We start from the raw sequence: 26,305 nt of genomic DNA, 5'->3' as shown, positions 1-26,305 counted from the left end.
TAGTCTTTTTATTTTTTTTCAAGGTTAGATTAACAGCACTTATTTTTGAACTTCATGCTTTAAAGAGTGAATTAATGATTGGTAATGGAAGAGACTCCCTTGCATTATCACAATTATTGTTATCGTCATGAAATGTCTCTTTTACGATTTTAGGTACGGTTTCAAAACTCAATTATTTATTTGAATATATTTTTGTACTCTTTGCAATATACTCCATTCACACAGACACCGTTTCACAATATATATTTAAAATAAGTAAATATGATAATTGAATATCAAATAAATATATAACAAAAAATACATATGAACAATGGAAAAATTAATTTGAATAAATGCATCGCATGATTTCTTGTACATTTATAAATAACAGAGTTCTTGATTAACGACCCTCTAAATTGGGGAAGGATAAGCTAACATTCATTTTGTAGAGAAAAATGTAACATAAGTCGTCTAGCGTCCCTTCCTATTTAAAGGTTGTTATAAACAATGGATTACTAATTATTGTAAATACTATATTTATTAGTGATTTTATTTTGATTTAATGTTCCTCATAATTGGAGACTTTTGGTCTTATCTCAGTCCTCTCGCCTTCCATTCCTGTATAACTTTTATTCATAGATATTAAATATTATTCTGAACAGAATTATTAGTAAGTATATTAACAGACTCTTGGATGGAAAGTCGAGAAATTGATATAAGGGAAATGAAAATTATGTTTGGAGAAATAAGGAAATTTAGAGACTTAGGTACAATGAATCATGAAATTTACCATAATATTATTATTTCACATATGATATTTAATGTTGTTCAATTGGAGACATTTTGTCAAATTTTAAAGACTTAATAGAATGAATCATTGAATTTGCCGTCATAGTATTGTTTCAAAAATAATATTTGTTATTGCAAATAGTATCTATTAGTAACAATATCTAGACACTTTTGAAATTTAAAAGAAATGGTAAATGAAAAATAAGAAAAACAAAGAACAAACAGGAAAAATTATGTTTGTTAGTTCATAAGATGTGCCGCTTAAACGTTTTCAGAAAAAACGAAAAAGAGAAAACAAAATAAGAAAGGAAAAAATTATCGATCACCACCATTATTTCAGAGACATATTACCTGCAAAAAGCAAGAATTTTTATGTCATCAGATATTGGTGCTGCAAAGTTAAGACATAACATTAGTACAGTAACAATAACAAAACAAAAAAAGGAGAGAAAGTAGGGACCAATAGAGATCGACAAAAGCTAGGAACGATGGCAAATATGAGAAACTTATTCAGTTCAAAATATTGATTTGACTTGCATGATAATAAACAAGTGCAAAGTGGTGTATGGAAGACAAACAATGCTTTCATTTGTGGAAAAACTTGAAGTTTCTTTTAAGGAAGAAACGGTTGTTTATATTAGGCTGTCCAACGGGATGGGCCGGCCCATCCCGCGTCCTGTCCCATCCCATCCCGTCCCGTCTCATCCCATCCCATTTAGTTATAAACGGGATGGGTCCATGTTAAACGGGACACGGGATGAGACGTGATGGCCATTTCGTCCCGTTTAACCCGTCTCATTTCGTCCCGTCCTGTCCCGCCTATCCCGCTTCGTCCCGTCCCGTCCCGTCCCGCATCCTTCTTTATTTTTGGGTTAATTTTTGTATTTACTTTACGTGTTCTATTTTCGTATTTCATTTGTGTTTTTAATTTTTGTGTTAACTTTTTAAATTTAATTTCGTATTTAAATTATGGCACCTAAGAATGTATTTGGCATATTTAAAAAAACTAGTAAAAAAAGTAGTAAAGGTGAAAGTAGTAGTAATCCTAATCCTAGTCCTAATCCTAGCCCTTCTCCTAGAATTAGAAAACATATAAATGAAATGACTCATGTTGATGAAACTTCATTTTACCAACTCCACATGTTATAATATTAATTTCAGAGAACAACTAGATCATGAAACTTTACATAGACAATTTGGCAATGATATTTTTATTGAGGACGAAGAAAATAAGGATGAAGAAAATGAGGAAGAAAAATTAGATGAAACACCCACTAGTCCCGCAACATTGCCAATTCCAGAACAATTTCTGAGAGAAATTAAAGATAAGTTACAACAAAGTTATATAGGAGCTTACAAATATTAGTATGATAATTTGTAATTGGCTACTAAGAGGTCTAGTTCAAACAGAACCCTTCCTAGAAGGTGGCTGCGTGGATTAGGTGCTCTTCAAAAGAATTATATTTGTATGTGAGATTTGAAAGTTATATTAATAAAATAAAAGGCTCTAAGCGTTGAATGTTTTGTATGAATTGTCTTACACTCTTACTTAGTTACTTAATGACTTAAAATTATTTTAAATAAACTATAACTCTATTATAAATTTATAATTACTAGAATATTTCATTACAAGTCTTTTGCTTTAATATTTTATAATTCTTTACTTAGTTTTCTAATTTTCGTTTAATTTTTAAATTAAATAAGTAAAAAAAATTAGCCGTTGCAAACTTTAAAAACTTAGTCATTGTAAAAAAAATAGTCGTTGCCAAACTTAATGCTTAAATATTTTTTTTTTAAAAAACGGCACTTAAGGCTCGCGAACCCGTCCCGTCCCGTCTCATCCCGTTTGTTAGAGGGACGGGATGGGCCTACCGTTTCGTCCCGTTTGTCCCGTCCCGTTTTGTCCCGTCCCGCCACCGTCCTAGCTAAATGTCGTCCCATCTCGTCCCGTTAATTTTGTCCCGTCCCGTTGGACAAACATAGTTTATAATGTGGCCATTGGGTTCTCTTTAGGAAAGAAATGATTGTTTATTAATAGAGATGACTTTTTGGATTTTTAATCGGATGATTCTATTTTATTATACGATATTTATATCTAATACGGTACCATTTATTAGAATAAAAAATTACAATTTTGTACAAAAACATTAATAGGAGTAATATTTAATATAGTATGATTATCCTTGTCATGGTGAGAAAGAGTGAAAAAGCACGAAGGGTGATGTCGTGCCATTTTCAAAGAATGTAAAAACACGAAGGGTGATGCCGTGCCAGAAGAGAGTTAAAGCACGAAGGGTGATGCCGTACCAAATATTTATCAATTCATGGCAAGAAAGAGAGCTAAAGCACGAAGGGTGATGCCGTGCCAATCTTATTATTTATTTATCAATTTATGGGAAGAATGAGAGTAAAAGCACGAATAATGGTGTCGTGCCATTTTTATATTAGCAGCTGCTCATTTTATTGTTGATGAATTAATTGGCTGCTACGTGACACTTCTCCTTCTGAAATTATTATATCATCCCCCTTCGCATGTTCCCTCCCAAATTTATAAATTGTTATTTATTGTGTTATTATTGATTCGTATTTGTATATACTTGTACAAGTTGTTTACGTACGTGTCTTGTCATAGCCTCGTCACTATTTCGTCGAGGTTAGGCTCGACACTTACGGAGTACATGGGGTCGGTTGTACTCATACTACACTCTGCACTTCTTGTGCAGATTTTGGAGTTGGTCCCAGCGGCGTACCATACACTTGCTCAGATTCAGCTACTCAGAGGAGACTTGAGGTATAACTACACATCGTCCGCAGTTATGAAGTCCCCTTCTATCTTATCTTAGCAGTGTATTATCTTTCAAACTACTTGAATTTTATTCAGACCTTTATTTGTATTATTCTAGTAGCTCGTGCACTTGTGACACCAGATTCGGAGATGTATTTTGATGATTCGGTAGTTATGGTCTTCCGTACTTTATTTCAGTAATTGACTTCTGTTTAATTTAATTTGTTTAAAAATGGTTACGTTTATTCTAACGTTGGCTTGCCTAGCAAGTGAAATATTAGGCGCCATCACGGTTTCGAAGGTGGGAATTTTGGGTCGTGACAAGTTGGTATGAGAGCACTAGGTTACTTAGGTCTCACAACTCACGAGCAAGATTAGTAGAGTCTGAAGGATCGGTACGACGTCTGTACTTATCATCCAGAGGCTATGAAGTTTAGGAACAATATTACTTCTTTCTTATTCTGTCGTGTGATTTTATTCTATCATCGTTGATTGAACCATTCTATTCTTATTCTCTCGCAGATGGCGAGAAGACGTAATACATCTAACGACAGACAGAGGCTAGAGCCCCAGGTGGCAACTATGACCAGGGGTAGAGGTCGAGGCCGAGGTCATGCCAGAGGCAGAGGCAGAGCTCAAGAAGCAACACCCGTAGTGGAGCCTCAGGTGGATCTTCAGGAGGAGGTTCCAGTTTAGACTACACCCGTTGGGCCAGTTTCAGGTCCCAGAAGGATTCATAGCTACTCCAGTTTTAGTGGCCCAGAATGCTACATTTCCAGTGGCACCAGCTGTCTCACAGGCTGGGGGATGAGCACAGACTCCCACTACTCCCGCTCCAGAGCAGATGGCTCCCAGTATCACGCTCCAGCAGTCCCGCCAGTTGGGGTAGTTCAGCCAAGTGTTGCGGCACATGCCAGTGATAGACCCGCCATATCTTCTGAGGCTTTATTGAGATTGGACAAGTTTATTAGGCTATTTCGAGTTCACTTCAGTGGTACACCTTCTGAGGACCCATGGGATTATCTTGACCGCTTCCATGAGGTGCTGCGGAACATAGGTATAGTTGAGACCAATGAGGTCGATTTTGCTGTATTTCAGATGACGGGTTCCGCCAAGAGGTGGTGGAGAGATTTTATGTTGACCAGAACAGCTGGGTCGCCTGCACTGACTTGGGAGCAGTTCGCATGGGTATTTATAGAGAAGTTCCTCCCTATCATATTGAGAGAGGATTACCGCATGCAATTTGAGCGTCTCCAGTAGGGCAGTATGACTGTTACTCAGTACGAGCCCCGTTTTGTGGATCAAGCCCGTCATGCTCTCCTTTTACTTCCTACTGAGGGAGAGAGAGTGAAGAGGTTTATTGATGGACTCACTCACCCTATCAACCTTTAGATGGCCAAGGAGACCGAAAGTGAGATTCCCTTTCAGGCGACTACTAATGTTGCTAGGAGGATCTAGATGGTTCTTGCACAAGAGAGATGGCAGGGGTCTGATAAGAGGCCTCGTCAGTTCGGTTGATTCTGTGGTGCCTCGTCTGGAGGCAGGGGTAATTTTGGTGGAGGCCATCCTTCCAAGCCGTTTCATTCAGTGCTCTAGGGATCCCATAGTGCTTCAGGTGGTCACGACCCTCATGTGTCTCATTCTGACCAGCTAGCTTACAGTGCACCACCATCTCCTATTAGTTCACCTCCGATCCGGAGTCATCAGAGTGGTTATCCAAGTCGACATGGCCAGTTCCAGGGTCAGCAGTCACAACAGCCGAGATCCTGTTATACTTGTGATGATCCGAGGAACATTGCTAGATTTTGCCCTAGGTCTCAGGGCAACATGCATCAACAGGGTTCTCATGCTATGATTCCAGCACCAACTGTTTCGCCACCTGCCCAACCAGCTAGGGACAGGGGTCAGACAGCTAGAGGTAGAGGTCAGGTCGTTAGAGGTGGAGGCCAGCTAGTTAGAGGCCGTCCCAGGGACGCGATTCAAAGTGGTAGGGCCCAACCCCATTTTATGCTTTTCCAACTTGGCATGAGGCCGAGTTATCCGATGTCGTGATCACCTGTATTGTTCCAATTTGCCATGGAGATGCTTCAGTTCTATTTGATCCAGGATCTACTTATTCCTATGCGTCCTCCTATTTTTTTTCATATCTGGTTGTGCCTCGTGATTCTCTGGGTGGTTCTCTGTGTGTGTCCACACCGGTGGGAGATTCTGTTGTGGTAGATCATGTCTATCGTTCGTGTGTGGTTACTATTGGGAGTCTTGAGACTAGCGTGTATCTTTTACTTCTTGATATGGTAGATTCTGATGTCATCTTGGGTATGGATTGGATGCCACCTTATCATGATATATTGGATTGTCACGCCAAAACGGTGACCTTAGCCATGCCGGGGTTGCCTCAATTAGAGTGGAAAGGGATTCCTGGCCATTCTACCAGTAGGGTTATCTCTTATCTGAAGGCTCGATGTATGGTCGAGAAAGATTGTCTAGCTTATTTGGCTCATATTCGCGACTCTAGTGCGGATGTTCCTTCTATGGATTCGGTCCCAGTTGTCTATGAGTTTCCGGATGTATTTCCTGCATATTTACCAGGGATGCCACCCGACAGAGATATCGACTTATGTATTGATTTGGCTCTGGGAACCCAACCCATTTCTATTACACCATACCGTATGGCCCGACTAGAGTTGAAGGAATAAAAAGAATAATTATAAGAATTGCTTGATAAGGGCTTCGTTAGACCTTGTGTCTCGCTCTGGGGTGCGCCCATGTTATCCGTGAAGAAGAAAGATGGGTCGATGAGAATGTGTATAGATTATTGGCAGTTGAACAAGGTCACTATCAAGAACAAGTATCCGTTGTCGAGAATTGAGGACTTATTCGATTAGCTTCAAGGTGCCAAGGTATTTTCAAAGATTGATTTGAGTTATGGTTACCATCCGTTGAAGATTAGGGCATCCGATGTCCCTAAGATAACTTTTCGGACTCGGTATGTGCATTACGAATTCCTAGTGATATTATTTGGGCTGACAAATGCCCCAGCGACATTTATAGATGTGATGAATCGGGTATTAAAGCCCTATTTGGATTCTTTTGTGTTTGTATTCATTGATGATATCTTGATTTACTCATAGCAGTCGAGAGGAGCATGGGCAACATCTTCGGATTGTGCTTCAGACTTTGAAAAATAATCAGTTATATGCCAAATTTTCGAAATGCGAGTTTTGGTTAGACTCAGTTGCCTTTTTGGGGCATGTAGTATCGACTGAAGGCATAAAAGTGGATCCTATAAAGATTGAGGCAGTTCAGAATTGGCCTAGACCTACTTCATCTATAGAGATCCAGAGTTTCCTGGGTTTGGCAGGATATTATCGCCGATTTATGGAGGGATTTTCGACTATAGCATCTCCATTGACCAAATTAACCCAGAAAGGTGCCTCATTTAGATGGTCAGACGAGTGTGAGTTGAGCTTTCAGAAGCTCAAGACCTCATTGACTACAACGCCTGTGTTGGTATCACCCATAGGTTCAAGATATTATACGGTGTATTGTGATGCATCTCGCGTTGGGCTTGGTGCAGTATTGATGCAAGATGGAAGGGTAATTGCATATGCGTCGCGGCAGGTAAAAGTTCACGAGAAGAATTGTCCTGTTCATGACATAGAATTGGTAGCCATTGTTCATGCACTGAAGATTTTGAGGCATTAGCTTTACGGTATCTCGTGTGAGGTATTTATTGATCATCGTAGCCTACAATATCTGCTCAAACAAAAAGATCTCAATTTGAGGCAGAGAAGATGGTTGGATTTGTTGAAATACTATGATATCACCATTTTGTATCACCCCGGAAAGGCCAATGTGGTGGTCGATGCTTTGAGTAGAAAGGCTGTGAGTATGGGAAGTCTTGCGTATATTCCGGTTGGTGAGAGGCCGTTAGCTGCAGATGTTCAGACTTTGGCCAATCAATTCGTGAGGTTAGATATTTCAGAGCCCAGTCGGGTTCTAGCTTGCACAGTAGCTCGGTCTTCTTTATATGAGCGTATCAGAGAGCGACAGTATGACGATCCTCATTTGCTTGTCCTTAAGGACACGGTGCGGCACGGTGGTGCCAAGCAGGTTACTGAGGGGGAAGATGGAGTTTTGCGGATGCATGGTCGTATTTGTGTGCCTAGTATGGATGGGCTTCGTGAATTAATTCTTGAAAAGGTCCACAGTTCCCGGTATTCTATTCATCCAGGTACCGCCAAAATGTATCAAGATTTGCGGGATCATTATTGGTGGAGGAGAATGAAGAAGGATATAGTTGCATATGTATTTCGGTGTTTAAATTGTCAGCAAGTCAAGTACGAGCATCAGCGACCTAGTGGTTTGCTTCAGAAGTTAGAAATTCCTGAGTGAAAGTGGGAACATATCACTATGGATTTTGTTTTTAGACTTCCACGGACTCAGAGATAGTTCGATGCATTATGGGTCATTGTGGACATGTTGACTAGGTCAGCCCACTTCATTCCAGTAGTAGTTACCTATTCTTGTTAGCAGAGATATACATCCGCGAGATTGTCCGCTTTCACGGTGTGCCCGTGTCTATCATTTCTTATCGAGGTACAAAATTCACCTCGCAATTCTGGAGGGCTGTACAATGTGAGTTAGGCACACGGGTTGAGTTGAGTACATCATTTCATCCATAGACGGACGGACAGTCCGAGCGCATTATTCAGATATTGGAAGTCGAGCATTCAGATGGCTCTATATGAAGCATTATACGGGAGGCGATGTCATTCGCCAGTTGGCTGGTTTGAACCGGGAGAGGCTCGGTTGCTGGGTACCGATTTGGTACAAGATGCCTTGGATAAGGTCAAGATTATTCAGGATCGACTTCGCACTGCTCAGTCTAGGCAAAAAAGTTATGCCGACCGTAAAGTTTGTGACGTTGCATTCATGGCAGGAGAAAGTGTATTACTCCGGGTTTCACCTATAAAAGGTGTAATGAGATTCGGAAAGAAGGGCAAGTTGAGTCCTAGATATATTGAACCCTTCAAAATTCTTGAAAGGGTGAGTAAAGTAGCCTACAAGCTTGCATTACCACCTAGTTTATCAACAGTTCATCCGGTGTTTCATGTGTCTACGCTCCAAAAATATCATGGTGATCCGTCCCATGTGTTAGATCTCAGCTCAGTCCAATTGGACAAGGATTTGACTTATGAGGATGAGTCAGTAGCTATTCTAGCCCAACATGTCTGATAGTTGAGGTCTAAGAGTTATCCTTCAGTTCGGGTGCAATGGAGAGGTCAGTCGATTGAGGCAGCTACTTGGGAGTCCGAGTCGTTCATGCGAAGTAGATATCCACACCTTTTCACCAGCCCAGGTACTTTTCTAATTCCGTTCGAGGACGAACTTTTGTTTTAGAGGTGGAGAATGGGATGACCCTATAGGTCATCTTTAAAATTAATAATTTTTTGTGTTCTAAAACCTTAAATAGCACCATTCAGGTTTCCTCGACTTGCTTGCGCAGTCTATAAATCTTTCTGGAAAGTTGTTATGTGAAAAAACAAATTGATTAAAATGTGAAATGGAACTTTAAAACTCACTTAAGTTGACTTTGGTCAACATTTTGAGCAAATCGAATCAGTGTTTTGACAGTTTTGGTAGGTCCGTATCGTAAATTGGGACTTGGGCGTATGCCCAGAATTTAATTTGGAGGTCCCTAGCTTGAGTTATCGCCATTTATTGAAAATTTGATGCTTAAAAGCTTAAAGATTTCAAATGTTTGACCACAAATTGTCTTTCATTGATATAGGGGTCGGAATCCAATTCTGAAAATTTTTATAGGTCTGTTATGTCATTTATGACTTGTATTTAAAATTTGAGGTCAATCGGACTTGATTTGATAGGTTTCGGGCATCCATAATAGAAGTTGGAATTTTTTAGTTTAATTAGGTTTGAATCGGGGTATAATTCGTGTTTTACCGTTGTTTGATGTGATTTGTGGCTCTACTAAGTTTGTATGATATTTTAGGACTTGTTAGTGTATTTGGTTGAGGTCCCGTGGGCCTCAGGTGAGTTTTCAGATGGTGAACAATTGAAACTTGCTGCTGCCTACTGATGCAATCGCACCTGCGAAAATTGGCTCGCAGGTGAGAGCTCGCAGAAGCGAGCCTGGCATCGCAGAAGTAGATGATTCCTCGCTGAAGCGCGACTGCAGAAGCGGCACATCCATCACAGAAGTGGAAAAGGGGAATGGGCAGCCTCGTCACAAAAGAGGACGCTTCATCGTAGAAGCGAGTCCGTAGAAGTGGATGCGGTTAAATGTCCGCAGGTGCGAAAGCACTGGACAGATTACAAAAACAGAGGGTTCCGACATTTTTGTCATTTTGGAAATTTCCAACACGGGTTGAGGCAATTTTTGAGCGAGAATTCACGGTAAAACTTGAGGTAAGTCACTTGTCATCATTGTTAGTCAATAATATTGAATTATCATCGATTATTCCTACTAGATTACGTATTTTTGAGGTGAAATTCGAGGATTTGGGGCTAGGGATTTGAAAATAAGATTTGGGGATTTGAAGGTCGAGTTGTTGTCGGAATTTGATAAAATTTGTATGGTTGGACTCGTGGTTGAATGTGAGTTCTCATTTTGTAACTTTTGTCGGGTTCCGAGACGTGTTCCCCAAGAGCGATTTTTGAGTTAAATTTCGGATTTTAATTGGAAAATTTAGTATTTTCATATAGAATTTATTTCAATAATTCATGTTGAGTATATTGAATTATTTGTGACTATATTTGAGGCATTCAGACACCAATTCACGAGCCAAAGGTTTATTGGAATCTTGAGTTGGTTGCAAATTGAGGTAAGTGTCGTGGTTAGCCTTGACTTGAGGGAGTATGACTTGTTTGTCTATTTTCTACTTGATTTAATGTGTGGGTACAACATATATGTGAGGTGGCAAGTACTTATGAGTTGTGGTTGAGTCAAAGCATGCTGGAGGAATTTGTTCATTTTGATTAATTGCCTATTTAATTAAGATATTCCATCCTAAGTTTATTATTGATTATTTGATCATTATTCTTGAAATTATTGTTAATTTAATTATTGTTGAATATTGTCGAAGAGTGTAAAAGCACGAAGGGTGATGCCGTGCCATTTATATTCCTTGTCATGGTGAGAAAGAGTGTAAAATCACGAAGGGTGATGCGTGCCATTTTCATTGAGTGTAAAAGTACGAGGGTGATGCCGTGCCAGAAGAGAGTTAAAGCACGAAGGGTGATGTCGTACCAATTATTATTATTTATTTATCAATTCATGGCAAGAAAGAGAGCTAAATCACGAAGGGTGATGATGTGCCAATCTTATTATTTATTTATCAATTTATGGGAAGAATGAGAGTAAAAGCACGAAGAGTGGTGCCGTGCCATTTTCATATTATCAGCTGCTCATTTTATTGTTGATGAATTAATTGGCTGCTACGTGACACTTCTTCTGCTGAAATTATTATATCATCCCCCTTCGCATGTTCCCTCCCAAATTTATAAATTGTTATTTATTGTGTTACTGTTGCTTCGTATTTGTATATACTTGTACAAGTTGTTTATGTACGTGTCTTGTCATAGCCTCGTCACTACTTCATCGAGGTTAGGCTCGATACTTACAGAGTACATGGGGTTAGTTGTACTCATACTACACTCTGTACTTCTTGTGCAGAATTTGGAGTTGGTCCCAGTGGCATACCATAGAGTTTCTCGGATACAGCTACCCAAAGGAGACTTGAGGTATAACTGCACAACGTCCGCAATTTTGAAGTCCCCTTTAATCTTATCTTAGTTGTGTATTATCTTTCAAACAACTTGATTTTTATTCATACCTTTATTTGTATTAATCTAGTAGCTCGTGCACTTGTGCCACCAGATGCGGGGATGTATTTTGATGATTCGGTAGTTATGGTCTTCCACACTTTATTTCAGCAATTGACTTCCGTTTAATTTAATTTATTTAAAAATAGTTAAGATTATTCTAATGTTGACTTCCCTAGCAAGTGAAATGTTAGGCGCCATCACGGTCCCGAAGGTGAGAATTTCAGGTCATGACATTATGTGTTGAGGCTAACTTGAACCCTTGATTGTATTTATGTGAAGTCCTATATGTTTTGAATGTGCACCTAGTTTTTATTATTTTGAGCACCCTAAGTGAAGTCTAGAACCACCAAAATAGTATGTCCAAATCCTCCTGGACCATAGGTGTATTGACCCGACCTGTTGTTTTGAGAGTAATGACCCTAATTCCCTATTTACTGCTTTTCTCGTATCTTTTTCTGCTTATGTGACTTGTTGGGAGGTTCCGTTTTTAGTTTCGGAGTGTTTTGGGATATTTAGTCCCGAAAACGAAAGCTTAAGTTCTTGGATTTTTTACTATAGTTGGAACTGTGTGAAGACAACTCCGGAATGGAGTTCTGTCGGTTCGGTTGGCTCTGTTGGGTGATTTTGGACTTAGGAGCGTGTCCGGAATGTAAATTAGAGGTCTGTAGCTGATTTAGGCTTGAAATGGCAAAAATCGATTTTTTGGGAAGTTTGACCGAAAGTGGACATTTTGATATCGGGGTCCGATTCCGATTCCAGAAGTTGGAATAGGTCCGTAATGTTGAGTATGACTTGTGTGCAAAATTTGAGGTCAATTGGACATGATTTGATAGGTTCCGGCATCGGTTGTAGAAGTTTGAAGTTTCAAAACTCCTTAAGTTTGAATTGGAGAGTGATTTGTATTTTTAGAGTTGTTTGATGTGATTTGAGGGCTCGACTAGGTTCGTATGGTGTTTTAGAACTTGTTGGTATGTTTGGTTGAGGTCCCAGGGGCTTCAGATGAGTTTCAGATGCTTAACGGATCGAAATTTGGACTTGTGTAGCTGCTGAAATGTTTCAACTTCTGGTGTCATCGCACTTGCGGTAGGGTTGGCCGCAGGTGCGGACAAGCATGTGCGAATGGAGGATCGCAGAGGCGAATTTGGGCAGCCCAGGATGGGTTTGCAGGTGCGTAAAGATTTACTCAGAAGCGGCCTCGTTTCTGCGGTGGGAATGTGCGCAGGAGTGATGAGGCCGCATGTGCAGCTCCTTGGTCGCAGGAGCGCATCCGCATGTGCGCTCTCCTCTCGTAGATGCGGACCCAGGAGACTTAAGTCAAGTCCGCACCTACGATGGAATTTCCGTAGGTGCGGCATCGCAGGTGCGACTGGACCCGCAGAAGCGAAATCGCTAGGCAGAAAAGGCTAAGTTCAAGGGTTTTATTCCATTTTAAATTTTGGGTCTTTGAGAGCTCGGATTGAGGCGATAATTCAAGGGGTTTTCAGAGAAAGCTATTAGGTAACGATTCCTAACTCATTTATGGTTATACTCCATTAATCTATAGTTGAATTCATCATTTAATTAAGGAATTTGGTTGAGAAATTTGGGGAAAAGTTGGAAAGTTCTTCAAATATATTTTTGAGTTTTGATTCGGATTTTGATAATTTTGGTACGCGTTAACTTGTGGTTGATTGTGTGTTCGTATTTTGTGACTTTTACCCGATTCCGAGATGTGGGCTCAAGTCGACTTTTTTGGACGAATTTCGAAATTTTTGTTAAAGTCTTGATTTCATTAATTAGATTAGTCTATTATAGTTGTATTTATGATATGTAATTATTTTTGGCTAGATTTGGGCCATTCAGTGTCGAAAAATCAAGAAAATGGCATTCTTACTGATTGAATGAGCTTGGTTCGAGGTAAGTGGCTTGCCTAACCTTGTGTGGCAGAAATTCCCTAAGGATTTGGTACTGTTATGATATGTGAGCATCGTGTACATGAGGTGACGAGTGCGTACACATGCTATTTGTTGTAAAACCCGACCTTTACTAAGTAGAAACTGTTTTCATCTTAATTGAGTAATAACAACATGCGTAGTTATCCTGTGTAGCCTAATATCGCATGTCTACGTGCTTTAACTGCTTATTTGAACTCTGTGCAGCATGCCTAGTTAAGATCCTGTTCTTCCTTGATCTTTATCAGTCTTAACTGTAGAATTCTTGCTGTTAACTATTGTATTTATCGGTTGAGCTGTGTGTTTACTTTTGAGACTACGAGGCGGTACCTCGGGAGTTCTCCCTGCATATTTAATTTTGAGACTACGAGACGGTACCTCGGGATTTCTCCCTGAATATTTACCTTTGAGACTACGAGGCGGTACCTCGGGAGATCTCTTCGCATATTTACTTTTGGGACTACGAGACGGTATCTCGGGAGAACCCCTGTTGTTATCTCATTGTGATGTGTTGTTATTTCTATGTGAATTATTTTGGTTAAATTCTCTGTTTTGCTTCATTTTTACTATATCATCTGTCTTGTTAGTATATCCTAGTAGGGCCCGGACCTTACCTCATCACTACTCTACCGAGGTAAGGCTTGTCACTTACATGGTACCGTTGTGGTGTACTCATGTTACTCTTCTACACATGTTTGTATGCAGATTCAGGTACTTCTTATCAGCCCCGCTACTAGCTGAGAGTGCTTGCTGTTGTACGTAGACTTCAAGGTACGTTTACCGCGTCCGTAGACATCGGAGTCCTCCTCTATTCTCTCCTATGTCATTTACCTTACGTACTTCTTTTATTAGACTCTGGTGTATAGAGATACTAGTTTCCTTCTGTAGCTTGTGACTTATGATGTTCCGGGTTTTGGAAATACTGTGTATTACTAGAGTGTTGCTTATTATAAATGCCGAGCGGCATTGTTACCAGTTATTTAGTTATGTGTTGCCGTTAGTTGTTAAGTTTTGCTTCCATTTTTGATATTTCTGCTTTTTGTTAGGCTTACCTAGTCGTAGAGACTAGGTGCCGTCACGACGTCTTACGGAGGGAGAATTGGGTCGTGACAATAGGCATGGGATGGGTAGTGCATGCATAGGAGACGATATACAATTGAATTAGAGCGCTTTAAATAAACAACCTTAACATTGTAATCGGGTAGCAGGAGATGATAGTCTGTACCCGCTGAATAATATGAGCTACCCCTACCCTAAGGGAGTTGCGAAGTATTATTTATGTTACACGGGGTGATCCTTTAGGCTAAAAAACTTAGGACCCCCCCTGTTCTTTATATGTTATTATTAGATCTAAATAATTGTGGAACAATTAAGTTGTACCTTGTAACCTCTAAAGACTTGTTCGCTATTATCTATATAGTTTAATTATTGTCCAATTCTCTTTACACTTGTTCATAATAGAACCTTTAAAACCTTTAAATTCCTTGTCTTTCCTCACATATATGATCACATAGGACAATTATAATTCGATAATCCCACATAGTATAAACGTCGACCGAGACCCACATTTGTGGACCTCGTAGAGTGCCTAACACCTTATCTTTGAGGTAATTTGAGCCCTTACCCGATCTTTGGTGATGTAGACTAATTAAATAGAGTTATTTACAAATATGTGCCTTAACGTACCTTAAAAATCGTAAGGTGGCGACTCTTCTCTTTTAGTGCCCGCTTAAGAGAATTATCACATGTCGAAACCCGCTTTCGTGAGAAAAAGGGGAGCGACAGTTGTGACATGCCGTTATTAATTAATATTATCCCTAAGCTTATACTTTCTTCATTCACTTTTACTTGTCCACTATACTAAAAATGTATTTTCACTTTTACTTGTCCATTAAGAGAAAGACAATCGTTTTTTCTGTTTTACCCCTATCATTAACTACTTATTCCCCAAATTATTTCCAAAGACTTTTGAAAACACTATCATTATTATGGGTAAAATTATAAAATTTATACTTTCTTTATTTTTTCTAAGAGGGAGTACAAAATCTCAAGTGAACAACTAAAAGTGAACCGAAGAAGTAGTAATTAAGAACTAGTCGCTCCTATTTCACCAAATTACCTAAATTTAGTAGAGTTGGTAATGGTCAGTCGGTTATAATTATTTTTGAAGACAACGTAAGCTTAATTCTAAGTTATGGGTGTTTACCGGACGGTCTGGACATGGGAAAAAATAGCCCGTCCGGTTATTGGGGCGGGCTGAGATCCGGGCTGATTTTGGTGGGCCCATTCGGGTTCGGGCTTATCGGGTCCGGATCGGGACGGGTTAATTTTGTTTAGTGTATTATGTTTTCTTGTTCAATGTAATTGTTACTTAAGTGTTTGCAAACTTTTAAATGATAAAATATGTATTTTAAGGCATAAAATTAAACTTTTAAAGTTTAAAGTTTTAAATTTAAAATTTAAATTTTAAAATTTAAAAATTGAAATTAAGTGGCTACATAAAATTATTTAATAAGGCCAATATGTAAGGATCAAACTTCAAAGGCTTTCATTTCATATTTTTATTGCATAATAATACTTCAAATTAACTTGTCTTATAAACTAACACATTAAACTTAAATAAGTCTAACAAATTCAAAATAACCCAAATTCTCTCAAATCAACTTAAATACGAATTCCTGGAGGACGCACAAGACAACCCTTGATATGCCTCCTTAAACCAGTTGTGCCCTCCCACTTTCGATGAACATTAAAGACTCGACCACAATTCTTGCAGTCTACTTTGCGAACTTTTTTATTTTTTATACCACCTCAAAGTGTTCCCAAATATGTGAACGCACTCTAGAAGCACGGGGGATGATTTAACTTGAACCTAACAAAAATTATAACCACACTTCACTTGATAATTATAATTTTATAGTGGCTACCGTAAATAATTGATAAAATTTAAAATATTAATTAATTGAGAACTTGAGAGCAATAAGTAATTCAATAATCAAAAGGGAATTGAGAGAGAATTAGAGTAGAATAAGAGACCAAGTTTTGAAAAAATAAAGAAGAGGGGGGCTATTTATAGTTATTAGAAGGCTAAGAATGTAATTTATCAATTATTAGGGGGTGTAGGGGCTATTTTAGTAAGGGGATAGGTCGAAATGGCTAAAAGTACAAAAAATGGCTGTTTCCCAACGGTAAATAATGACCGTTCAGAATTTAAAAATAAAATAAAATTACAACATAAATCGGGCTGGACCTGGCTGGAAGGGTTAGCGGGCTAGCCGGGTTTCGGTGCACCGGTAGCCAAAAAAGGCCCGACCTCGTCCGGCACAAGCCCCCACCCTACCCAACCCGTCCCATCCCTTACCGAACCGGACGTACCCGGGCTGAACCGAGTCAAACCGGGTTGTTAGTGGGCCGATCCGGTCCGATTAACACCCTCATTCTAAGTGCTTACCCATTTAACTATTTCCTAGCGATATGGCATGATTTATAATTAGAAGTTATAAATCATGCACACATACACACCATTCCCTATATACATACGTACACGCACATTTTTGTGTTTGTAATTATGATATGCATTTGCATATTAAAATATTTAAATAAATTCGTTCACTGATAGGGTTGTTCAAAATCGAATCGAAACCGTTAACCGAATCGAACCGATGACTTATTGGCTTATTGGTATCGGATTATCGGAGTAATGAATGGTGAACGGATTGAGATTTTATAATTAACGGCTTAACGGTTTGGGGGTGGATTACTCAATTTTCTTATCGGGTAAACCGTTAACCCGTTAACAATTTTTATATTTACACTTTTACACCTATATATATAAAGTACTATTGAAACCCTTATGTATTTACACTTTGTTTGACCAAAATAGGCTTGATGTCGATTTCTATCTACCATATGTACTTAAGAATGCATTATATATTAGATGGAAAATGCCAAGACTTGTATCAGTTGGACATCTTCCCTCGCAGAACAGACGGAAGAGGAATTCAAATGAAAGGTTATTACTAAGGGGGCTGAAGTATGATGATCCTTTCTCGGACAATTCTTTGTCATGCAACTTAGCAAGTGTGGACAGCTGGTGGCCATTATATGTTCAAATACTTTTGTTAGATGAATAGGATGATGATTGATGAGTTTTGTGGAATTGATCAATGTTCATATTGTAGTGCAATGAACTAGAAGTACTTGACTGGATTGTCTCCTTTTTTAAAATCTGCTTTTGTAGAAGAACGAATGTCTTTTTTTGACTTGAAAAGAATGAATGTTTGATTGATTTCTGAACTTGGTTAATACGTGTATGAGTAGTCCTGAAGATTCTTCAAAATGTTTGATAATTGTTAATCCGATACCAATCTACCTGTTGTCTTATTGGATAGCTAGCGGATTACTGTATTTATAATCCGATAACCGTTAAGCCAAACCGTTAGGCGTAATTATCCGCCCTCTCCGCCCGATAAGCACCCCTATTCACTGATCATTAATTATTATATCATTAATATCTTTTATTCTTGAATGTTCTTGATTCCATAAAAGGGAAATAATTATTAAAGAAATGAATTAAGTATCGTCTTCCGATCCTCTTTCTTCAGGTATGGGATGGTATGGATCTAAGTCTAAGAACTAGATATGTCAACGTTCACAAATCAGAGAGTAATTAAATATGGCACATCCAATATATGAAACTATAAAAGCATTAAAGTTGGATTTCGGGTTAAGTGCACAGATAGTCATTCTCCGGGATGTTATTTAGATATTAGTCATTACTTATTACGTCCTAAATATATAAACTAAAAGTCTTAATTCAGGACAATTCAGAACATTTGTCCTGAAAAATTAAACTGAAAAACTAAAATCCAGGACGCACTTGCCAATTCCAAAATAACAGTCCTTTAGAGTAGCTGCCTGTCATTTCTACTCGAAAATTTCTTCCTAATTTGGAGCCCATCGCACGAGGGGTAGGCCCAAGCTTGTTCCAACCCAAAATGATAGAGCAAAATGCAAAATTGGCTAGTAAACTTCTCAATTATAGGCGCCATCATGACCATGGTTAGATTTTGGGACGTGACATTTATTGAATTTAAATTCAATAATATAATTTGGACTATATTTAAATATATTAGTCCGAATTAATATTATGGGTTAATATGATTGGATTAATTACTTAAGTCCAATAATATTGATTGGCCTAGCCCATTTAATTAGGCTACAAGTGATGAGCACACTTCATTAGGCCCAAGATGTCATCTTCCTAGAGGCCCAATGCCATGTGTCAAATGACGTGGCGCGCCAAGTCAAATGGAAGAGCCAATAGGATCATGCCATGTGTCAAAATGACAAGGCATGCCAAGTCACATTAGAAGGCCAATGAAACCGTGCCACATGTGCAAGTGACATGTTCTGGCCAATCAAATGCGGCCTTGTCACTCTTCAATCTGATTGGTCAGAAAGAGTTTGTTCTTATCATAACACTTTCCTCCCACAACTATAAATAGGGGTCTTCATAACCCAAAAAATACACCAGAAGTTATAGCAAGAAAGAGCTCGTGGATCAAATGCCGCAAGTTTCTCTACAAGTTTCAAGCTTCAAGCAATCAAGTTCAAGTTCAAGAAATCAAGTTCAAACTCAAGAATGAAGAACTCCAAGCTCAAGAACGAAGAATAAGTCAAGATTCAAGGAGTACGAGTTTAAATCAAAGTTCGTGCTAGTTGAAGTCAAGATCATCGTTCGTGAAAACAAATATAGATTCAAGATCAAGCTCAAAAGCCCTTGAATTTATTTACTATTGGAAAGAATATTTAGAGGATTCATAGAGATTATACACTCAAATATTTGAAATAAAATACTACGATTGTTGTAATATTTTTCGGCTTTATTTTATTTTCTCGACGCAATTTATTGTCTACAAATTCTGGCACGCCCAGTGGGACAATCTCTACCTCTCATCTCAACTTTTCAATCACCAAAGTTCAAGAACATTGAAATGGCTTCAAAGAAAATCAACTCCGGTTCAACTTCCACCAAGGCTGCTAATTCCAGGTTCTATGCTGATGTGAAAAGCATCCTCGATGTTACCTTTGGAAGCTTTGGACCAGTTACGAGGAGTAAAGAAAGCTCATTAGGACAACAAGCACCCCAAGTGCCGTCCGCATCAACCCCTATTTTCGGATCTTCATCCTCAAAAGGAGCAAGATCTTTCACAAACGCACCCGCAGGAGGAAGCGATGTTGCTGAAAAGATCAAGAAAACTCTTGCTCTGCTTGACCTCTCTAGATCCAAGCACTCTGCTATGAAGGAAGAAGATGATGCTTCAAGTGATGGATCCTCCCTACTTACACCACATAGCGTGATCCAATCATGGATCAATCTGTGTGAAAATCCATACTACTCTCCATCGTCCACGATAATCATGCAAGCCATGATGACAAACACTTCATCTGTGGAGGAGCAGTTGGCAAACTTGACGGGAGCAATCGCTGGCTTGACCAAGTGCATGTAAAATCAAGATGCTAGAATCGACAAGCTAACAGATAGGGTGGGAATCTTGATGGAAGTAGAATCCACCCATTAACCTAGCAATCTCCCAGAAGTTCAAGAGATTGATCCTCCCCCACGACAAGTTGCATCCACTAAGGAAATTCCAGTCTCTTCGAAGGGATGATTCCAATCAATCAACTAAAGGAGTTTATTGAAGGGATTATAAAAAACAAATATGAAGTCGCTTCTAGGTCCTCCTTTACCTACGCAAAGTCGTACACTTCAAGGATCAATATGTTGAAGATGCCTGCTAGCTATCAACCTCCAAAATTTCAACAGTTTGATGGCAAAGAAAATCCAAAGCAACATGTGGCGCACTTTGTCGAGACATGCAACAATGCTGGGACTTATGGTGATTACCTCGTCAAGCAGTTTGTCCGCTCATTAAAAGAAAATGCTTTTGATTGGTACACAGACCTCGATGCTGGATCTATTGATAGCTGGGATCAACTAGAGCAAGAATTCTTTAATCGTTTTTATAGCACGAGATGTACTGTGAGTATGATAGAACTTACAAATACTCGACAATGAAAGGGTGAACCAGTTATCGACTTTATCAATCATTGGAGGAATGCAAGCTTCAACTGCAAAGACATGCTTAGTGAAGCTTCGGGCATAGAGATGTGTATCCAAGGCCTGCATTGGGGATTGCACTACATCTTGCAAGGTATCAAGCCTAGCACATTTGAAGAACTTGTAACTCGTGCCCATGACATGGAATTTAGCATGGCCTCTGCTGGAAACAAAAGGCTGCCCATCTATGAACCTCGCAAAGGGGAATGACAAGCAAGAAGTCAGGAAGTGGGGCAAGTTCGTACCCAAGCCTGAAAGCAAAGAAGCTATGAATGTCAATACATCACCTGTAAAGTTCACGACGAAGGTGAGCAAGAAGCAGAGTATGAAATCCACTCCTTTTCAAGATAAGCCAAGTGAAAAGTTGACTCTAAAAGAAATGCAAGAGAAAGAGTACCCATTTCTGGATTCTGATGTGCCCGCTATTTTTAAAGAACTCCTCGAGTTAAATCTCATTGAGCTTCCGGAGATGAAGCGACCAAATGAAGCTGGGAAAACAAATGACCCAAATTACTGCAAATACCATCGACTTGTGAGCCACCCTATGGAGAAGTGCTTTGTCTTCAAGGACAAATTTATGGACTTGGCCCGTCTCTATCACCTTTGTCTTCAAGATGAGAAAGCAAGTGCAAACCAAGTCTCTATCACCTTTGGCTCATTTAGTCCAGATGAATTATATTGTTTTAAAGAAAGTAAAGATGGAAAATTAGTGGAGAACAATAAAGTTGAAGTCAATCAACCTAATGACGATGAAGGTTGGACGTTGGTGACTCATCGTAGGCGCCACAAAAGGAGCCCATGAAAAGAATCAGTAGAACAACCAACAAGGAAAATGATGGTAAAAAGACCAAGGAGATGGAATCCGGTTAAGCACTTAAAGAAAGCAAAAGTGGAGGTGCACCACTCTCAAAAGCCACGAAATCCAGTGAGCTTGGAGGAGTTTTTACCAAGTTGGTTCCGCATGAAGATTTCTCATGGGGGTATCGATGCCTCTTGTTGCCATACAGACGAAGGGAAAGAAAAGAGTGATGACCTACCATTGGCACCATCTTCGGAAAAGCTCAACGAGTCCACTTCTCAAGAAGTTAATGCTTGCGAGGAAAAAGTCACGTTCACAAATGACGATCTTCTGCTAGGTGACACTTTTCATAACCGCCCATTGTACCTGGTTGTCTATATGTGTGATGAAAGGGTAAATCGAACAGAGGATTCTCAGTGAATATTTTGCCAATTCGCACTGTGAAAGAACTTTGTATTATCATGAACGAACTCTTAGAAAGTCATGTGATGATCCAAGGATTCAACCAAGGGGGGCAAAGAGCCATAGGTGCGATCAGGTTGGGAATCACTATTGAAGATATGCAATCAAGTGCATGGCTGCATGTGATCGATGCAAAGACTTCATACAACGTCTTGCTCAAAAGGCCTTGGATACATGAGAATAAAGTGGTTCCATCTACCTACCATCAATGTTTGAAGTACTACAAGGGTGAAGTCAAGAAGAAAATAGTTGCTGATGATGAGCCATTCACCGAGGCGGAGTCACACTTCGCCGATGCAAAGTTCTATTTGAAGAACCGCATTGTGAAGGAGCTAAAAACTGATGATAACATGAAAAGTAAGAATGACGAGCCCACAACTAAAAGAGCTGGGGTGATTGCTGGTAGAGCCAAAGCTATTACTGTGGAGGTACAACTCAACGCGAATAAATCTCATAGAGGGGATATTATGTCTTATGGCAAGAAAGTAAGTCATGCACTCCAATATGTCCCTAAAAGAAATAAAGAAGAAGGCGAATAATCTAATATCCAAACTAACATGCTAAAGGAGTTAACTCTTTCAGTAAAATGAATTAAGGCAATAAAGTTGCCCTCAAAGCCACTTGCTGGTTTGTAGCCCAAAATCGTTTGCAGAATGTGGCACTTCCTACAAAGCGAACAGATGAAGGTTTTGATCCTAATGCTTATAGGCTATATGCAAAAGCTGGATACAATCATAATGAGCCGTCAAAGTTAGGGAAGCTCCCATCAGAAGATGCGACGAGGCAACCACGTGAAGGTTTGGGATACAAGCAACCGTCACCAATGCGAATCTCCATAAGAAGTTCGAGCAACAATTATATCACTGTAGAAGACGAATCTGCTGCTTCTAACAGGCCTTCTGTGTTTGATCGACTTGGAAAATCAACTGTGAGAACTTCTGTATTTGAGAGATTGGGTCCATTAAAGAAGGGGAATAAGTTCTAGAGAAATTATCGAAATACAAAAATAGTCGCTTTGCCCAAAATTCAGAAGATCTCTAAAGATTTCCCAAGTGTGGTTCCTTCTAGAATGAAACGACAAATAAAAGTCATGGTTTCGTGTGATGAGGTACTGAAGATGAAGTCATACACTGTGGTCTACACTAAAGAACATGATGAAGACGAAGAAAGTATAGGTTCTTCGTATCATGTTACTGCATAAGGCGAGCATGGTGTTTTATCTCTAATGGAGGATGACGAGAGATTGGACGATGTTTCACCGTGTTATCACATATCCTTCAACGATGGGGACCCTCAAGAAGATGAAGATGCAAAAGATGCTCCGCCGAAACTTGAAGAAGGGGTGAAGGCAACGATTGATACCTGAAAAGAAGTTAACCTTGGAACTAATGAAAAACCAAGACCCACCTACCTAAGTGCTTTACAAGAAGTTGATGAAGAAAGCACTTATATTGAGTTACTCAAGAAGTTTAGGGATGTCTTTCTTGGAGTTACAAAGAAATGCCTGGCTTGGACCCTAAAGTAGTAGTCCATCACCTTGTAGTCAAGAATGGTGCTCGTCCTGTTAAGCAAGCTCAAAGGCGCTTTAGGCCGGACTTGGTTCCTTTGATCGAAACCGAAGTTAACAAACTCATTGAAGCTAGATTTATCTGGGAAGTTAAATACCCAACATGGGTTTCAAGTATTGTTCCTGTAAGGAAGAAGAATGGCCAGATTTGATTATGCATTGACTTCAGGGATCTCAACAATACATGTCCCAAAGATGAATTCCTACTCCCTATTCCAGAGCTGATGATCGATGCTACTACTTGTTACGAGGAAATGTCTTTCATGGACAGTTCATCGGGCTATAACCAAATTCGCATGGCACCAAAAGATAAAAAGCTTACTGCATTCCGCACCCCCAAGGGTATTTATTGCTACAAGGTAATGCCTTTTGGCTTGAAGAACGCTGGTGCTACTTACCAAAGGGCTATGCAGAATATTTTTGACGATCTTCTCCACAAGAATGTTGAATGCTATATTGACGACTTAGTGGTAAAATCAAGAGAGAAGGGCGACCACTTGAAAGACTTGAGAATGGTGTTTGAGTTGCTCCGGAGGTACCAACTTAGGATGAATCCATTGAAATACACCTTTGGAGTTACTTCCGGAAAGTTTCTTGGTTTCATTTTTCGACATCGAGGGATTGAAATTGATCAAGCCAAAGTAGATGTTATCTAGAAAATTCCTGAGCCTCGGGATATTCACGAATTGAAAAGGTTTGCAAGGAAAGTTAGCGTATCTTAGGAGAGTCATATAAAATCTAGCTGGGAGGTGCCAAGCATTCAGTCGCCTTATGAAGAAAGGTGTCCCTTCCAAATGGGACTAAGCGTTGTCACACCTCCTTTTTCCCGAAGGGGTATGATAGAGAGTTTTTCCAATTAAAGTAACATTAATCGAAATGGGATTATTTATTTATTTCAGAGTCGCCACTTGGAATAATTTATGGTGTCCCAAGTCACCGGTTTATTTTAAATCCCAAATCGAGGAAATTGACTCTTATTTATGGTCTGCGAACACAGAAGACCGAGTAAGAAATTCTGTTAATCCGGGAGAAGGTGTGAGGCACTCCCGAGTTCCGTGGTTTTAGCACGGTTGCTTAACTATTAATACTTGGCTTAATTATCTGATTTATTACCTGTTTTAAACCTATTGTGCATTTTACTTTTTAACCGCTTTTAATTATTTATGAAATTATTTTTGGAACAAGTCACGATGTCGTACACTTGTCATTTTGATACATATTGTAAACCGCGCCACATGAAATGCACCCGCAATTTACGACATGTTTATTTTTATTATTATTCGAAGTTATAGTCGGGTCAGATGAAATGCACACCCGAATTGGGGATTACGTATCATGACTATGCCACGGGAACCGTACCCATAATCACGATAATTTATTAGTCGCGCCTAAAGCAAACTAAGATGTTCGGATATTATTCAATTGAAGCTAGCATCAATTAACAACCCCATTTACACTAGTATTTCCAAGGTCTCAAAAACAGGAAATCAAATCTATACAAGGTCTTATGAGATTACTAAGCTTAGACACTCAAGTTCGAAATTAAAAGAGCAAAATAACAAACAGAGGACCTAACACATTTTGAATTCATCCAAACTCCATCACAGAAAATTTACTAAAAGAAATTATGGAAGACAATAACTGAAAGCCATAAACCAAACCAATATGAATCAACCAAACATTAACCAATCTTAAAATGCCTCTTCCAATGCTTATATTCATCATAAATAACCATAAACAAGATAGAAAAAGGGAGAGGTGAACCTGGGAAAGAGCAAATCTCTTCAATAGCGATGAAAAAAAATCGGCGGATGATGTTCTCTACTTTTCTGTGTGGTCCCTCCGTCCTTTTTTATCATGTGGGGTGAATATATGGGGATAAAATGAAGGAGTGTGGATAGAATATTTTTCCAAAAAACTGAAACGGCCAAAATGCCCATGTGATGCCATGAGCATTTTGGATAAAAAGGAATCAAACTTTGTTATGAAACTTTGTCATTTTGTGTTGAGGTGGCATAATCTCATTTGCTCACTTTTTTTTGGTTGATTTTCTTTTTTTGATAATAACTAAGAAAAAGAAGAGAAAAAAAACATACTCCTACTAAACTAAAAAAATAGCAAGGTAAAATTACTACATACTTAATATCTTATTTATTAAAGCATCTAACTTAGAAATTAAATTAATACAGATGTTAAAAATAATTTTTTTAAAACTTTTTTTTTTTTTGCAAATGAAGATAAAACCTATAGTAAAAAATGTGATTCTTTTTTTTAATTTATTATTGTTTTCAATTTTCTTAAGTAATATATATAAAAGGATAAATAAGAGTTAAAATATGCAGATTAAACTTAAAATATATTTACATACTAAAAAGTGATGAAAAACTCAAATATAGTCAAAAATTAGGTGCTCACAAGCGTGTAGCAATGCCTTTGAGAGCATTAAATCCTACTTGATGAAGCCTCCAGTTTTGGCAACCCCTATGCTTGGAAAGTTGCTGATACTATACATTTCAGCACAAGAAAGGTCTGTTGGAGCGCTATTGGCCCAAGAAAATATGGAAGGGAAAGAAAACTCCATTTACTACTTAAGCAGGATGATGACACCAAACGAGCTGAATTATTCGCCAATTTAAAAATTATGTTTGGCGCTAGTCTTCTCAATTCAAAAGTTGAAGCACTACTTTCAAGCTCATATTGTCCTTCTTGTTTCTAAGGATAATCCCATCAAGTTCATGATGTCAAAACCTATTTTTAGTGATCGACTAGCGAGATGGTACCTCCAATTTCAACAATTCGAGATTTTGTATATCCCTCAAAAGGCTGTAAAAGGACAAGCATTGCCAGACTTCTTGGCAGATCATCCGATACCTGATGATTGGGAGCTAACTGACGAACTACCTGATGAGGACGCAATGGTCATTGAAGTTCAACCTCAATGGAAGATGTACTTTGATGGTGTTGCGCATCGTGGAGGAGCTGGTGCTGGCGTAGTATTTGTTACTTCCTAAGGTGAAGTCTT

The 26,305-nt window shown here is 39.0% G+C and overlaps 1 long non-coding RNA gene across 1 annotated transcript; it reads right to left on the bottom strand.

Moving 5' to 3' along the window:
* Positions 1–871: 871 nt before the first annotated feature.
* LOC142180231 (uncharacterized) lies at positions 872–25,196 on the bottom strand. The gene is made up of 2 exons (XR_012708399.1): positions 25,048–25,196; positions 872–1,119 (listed from the first exon to the last, which is right to left on the bottom strand). It is a non-coding gene; the product is annotated as an uncharacterized LOC142180231 (long non-coding RNA).
* Positions 25,197–26,305: the final 1,109 nt, after the last annotated feature.

The sequence above is a fragment of the Nicotiana tabacum genome, chromosome 4 (assembly GCF_000715075.1).
Source record: "Nicotiana tabacum cultivar K326 chromosome 4, ASM71507v2, whole genome shotgun sequence".
Taxonomy (NCBI): Eukaryota; Viridiplantae; Streptophyta; class Magnoliopsida; order Solanales; family Solanaceae; genus Nicotiana; species Nicotiana tabacum.
Note: the sequence above shows the minus strand (reverse complement) of the source record. Positions and strands in the feature narration are given on the sequence as shown.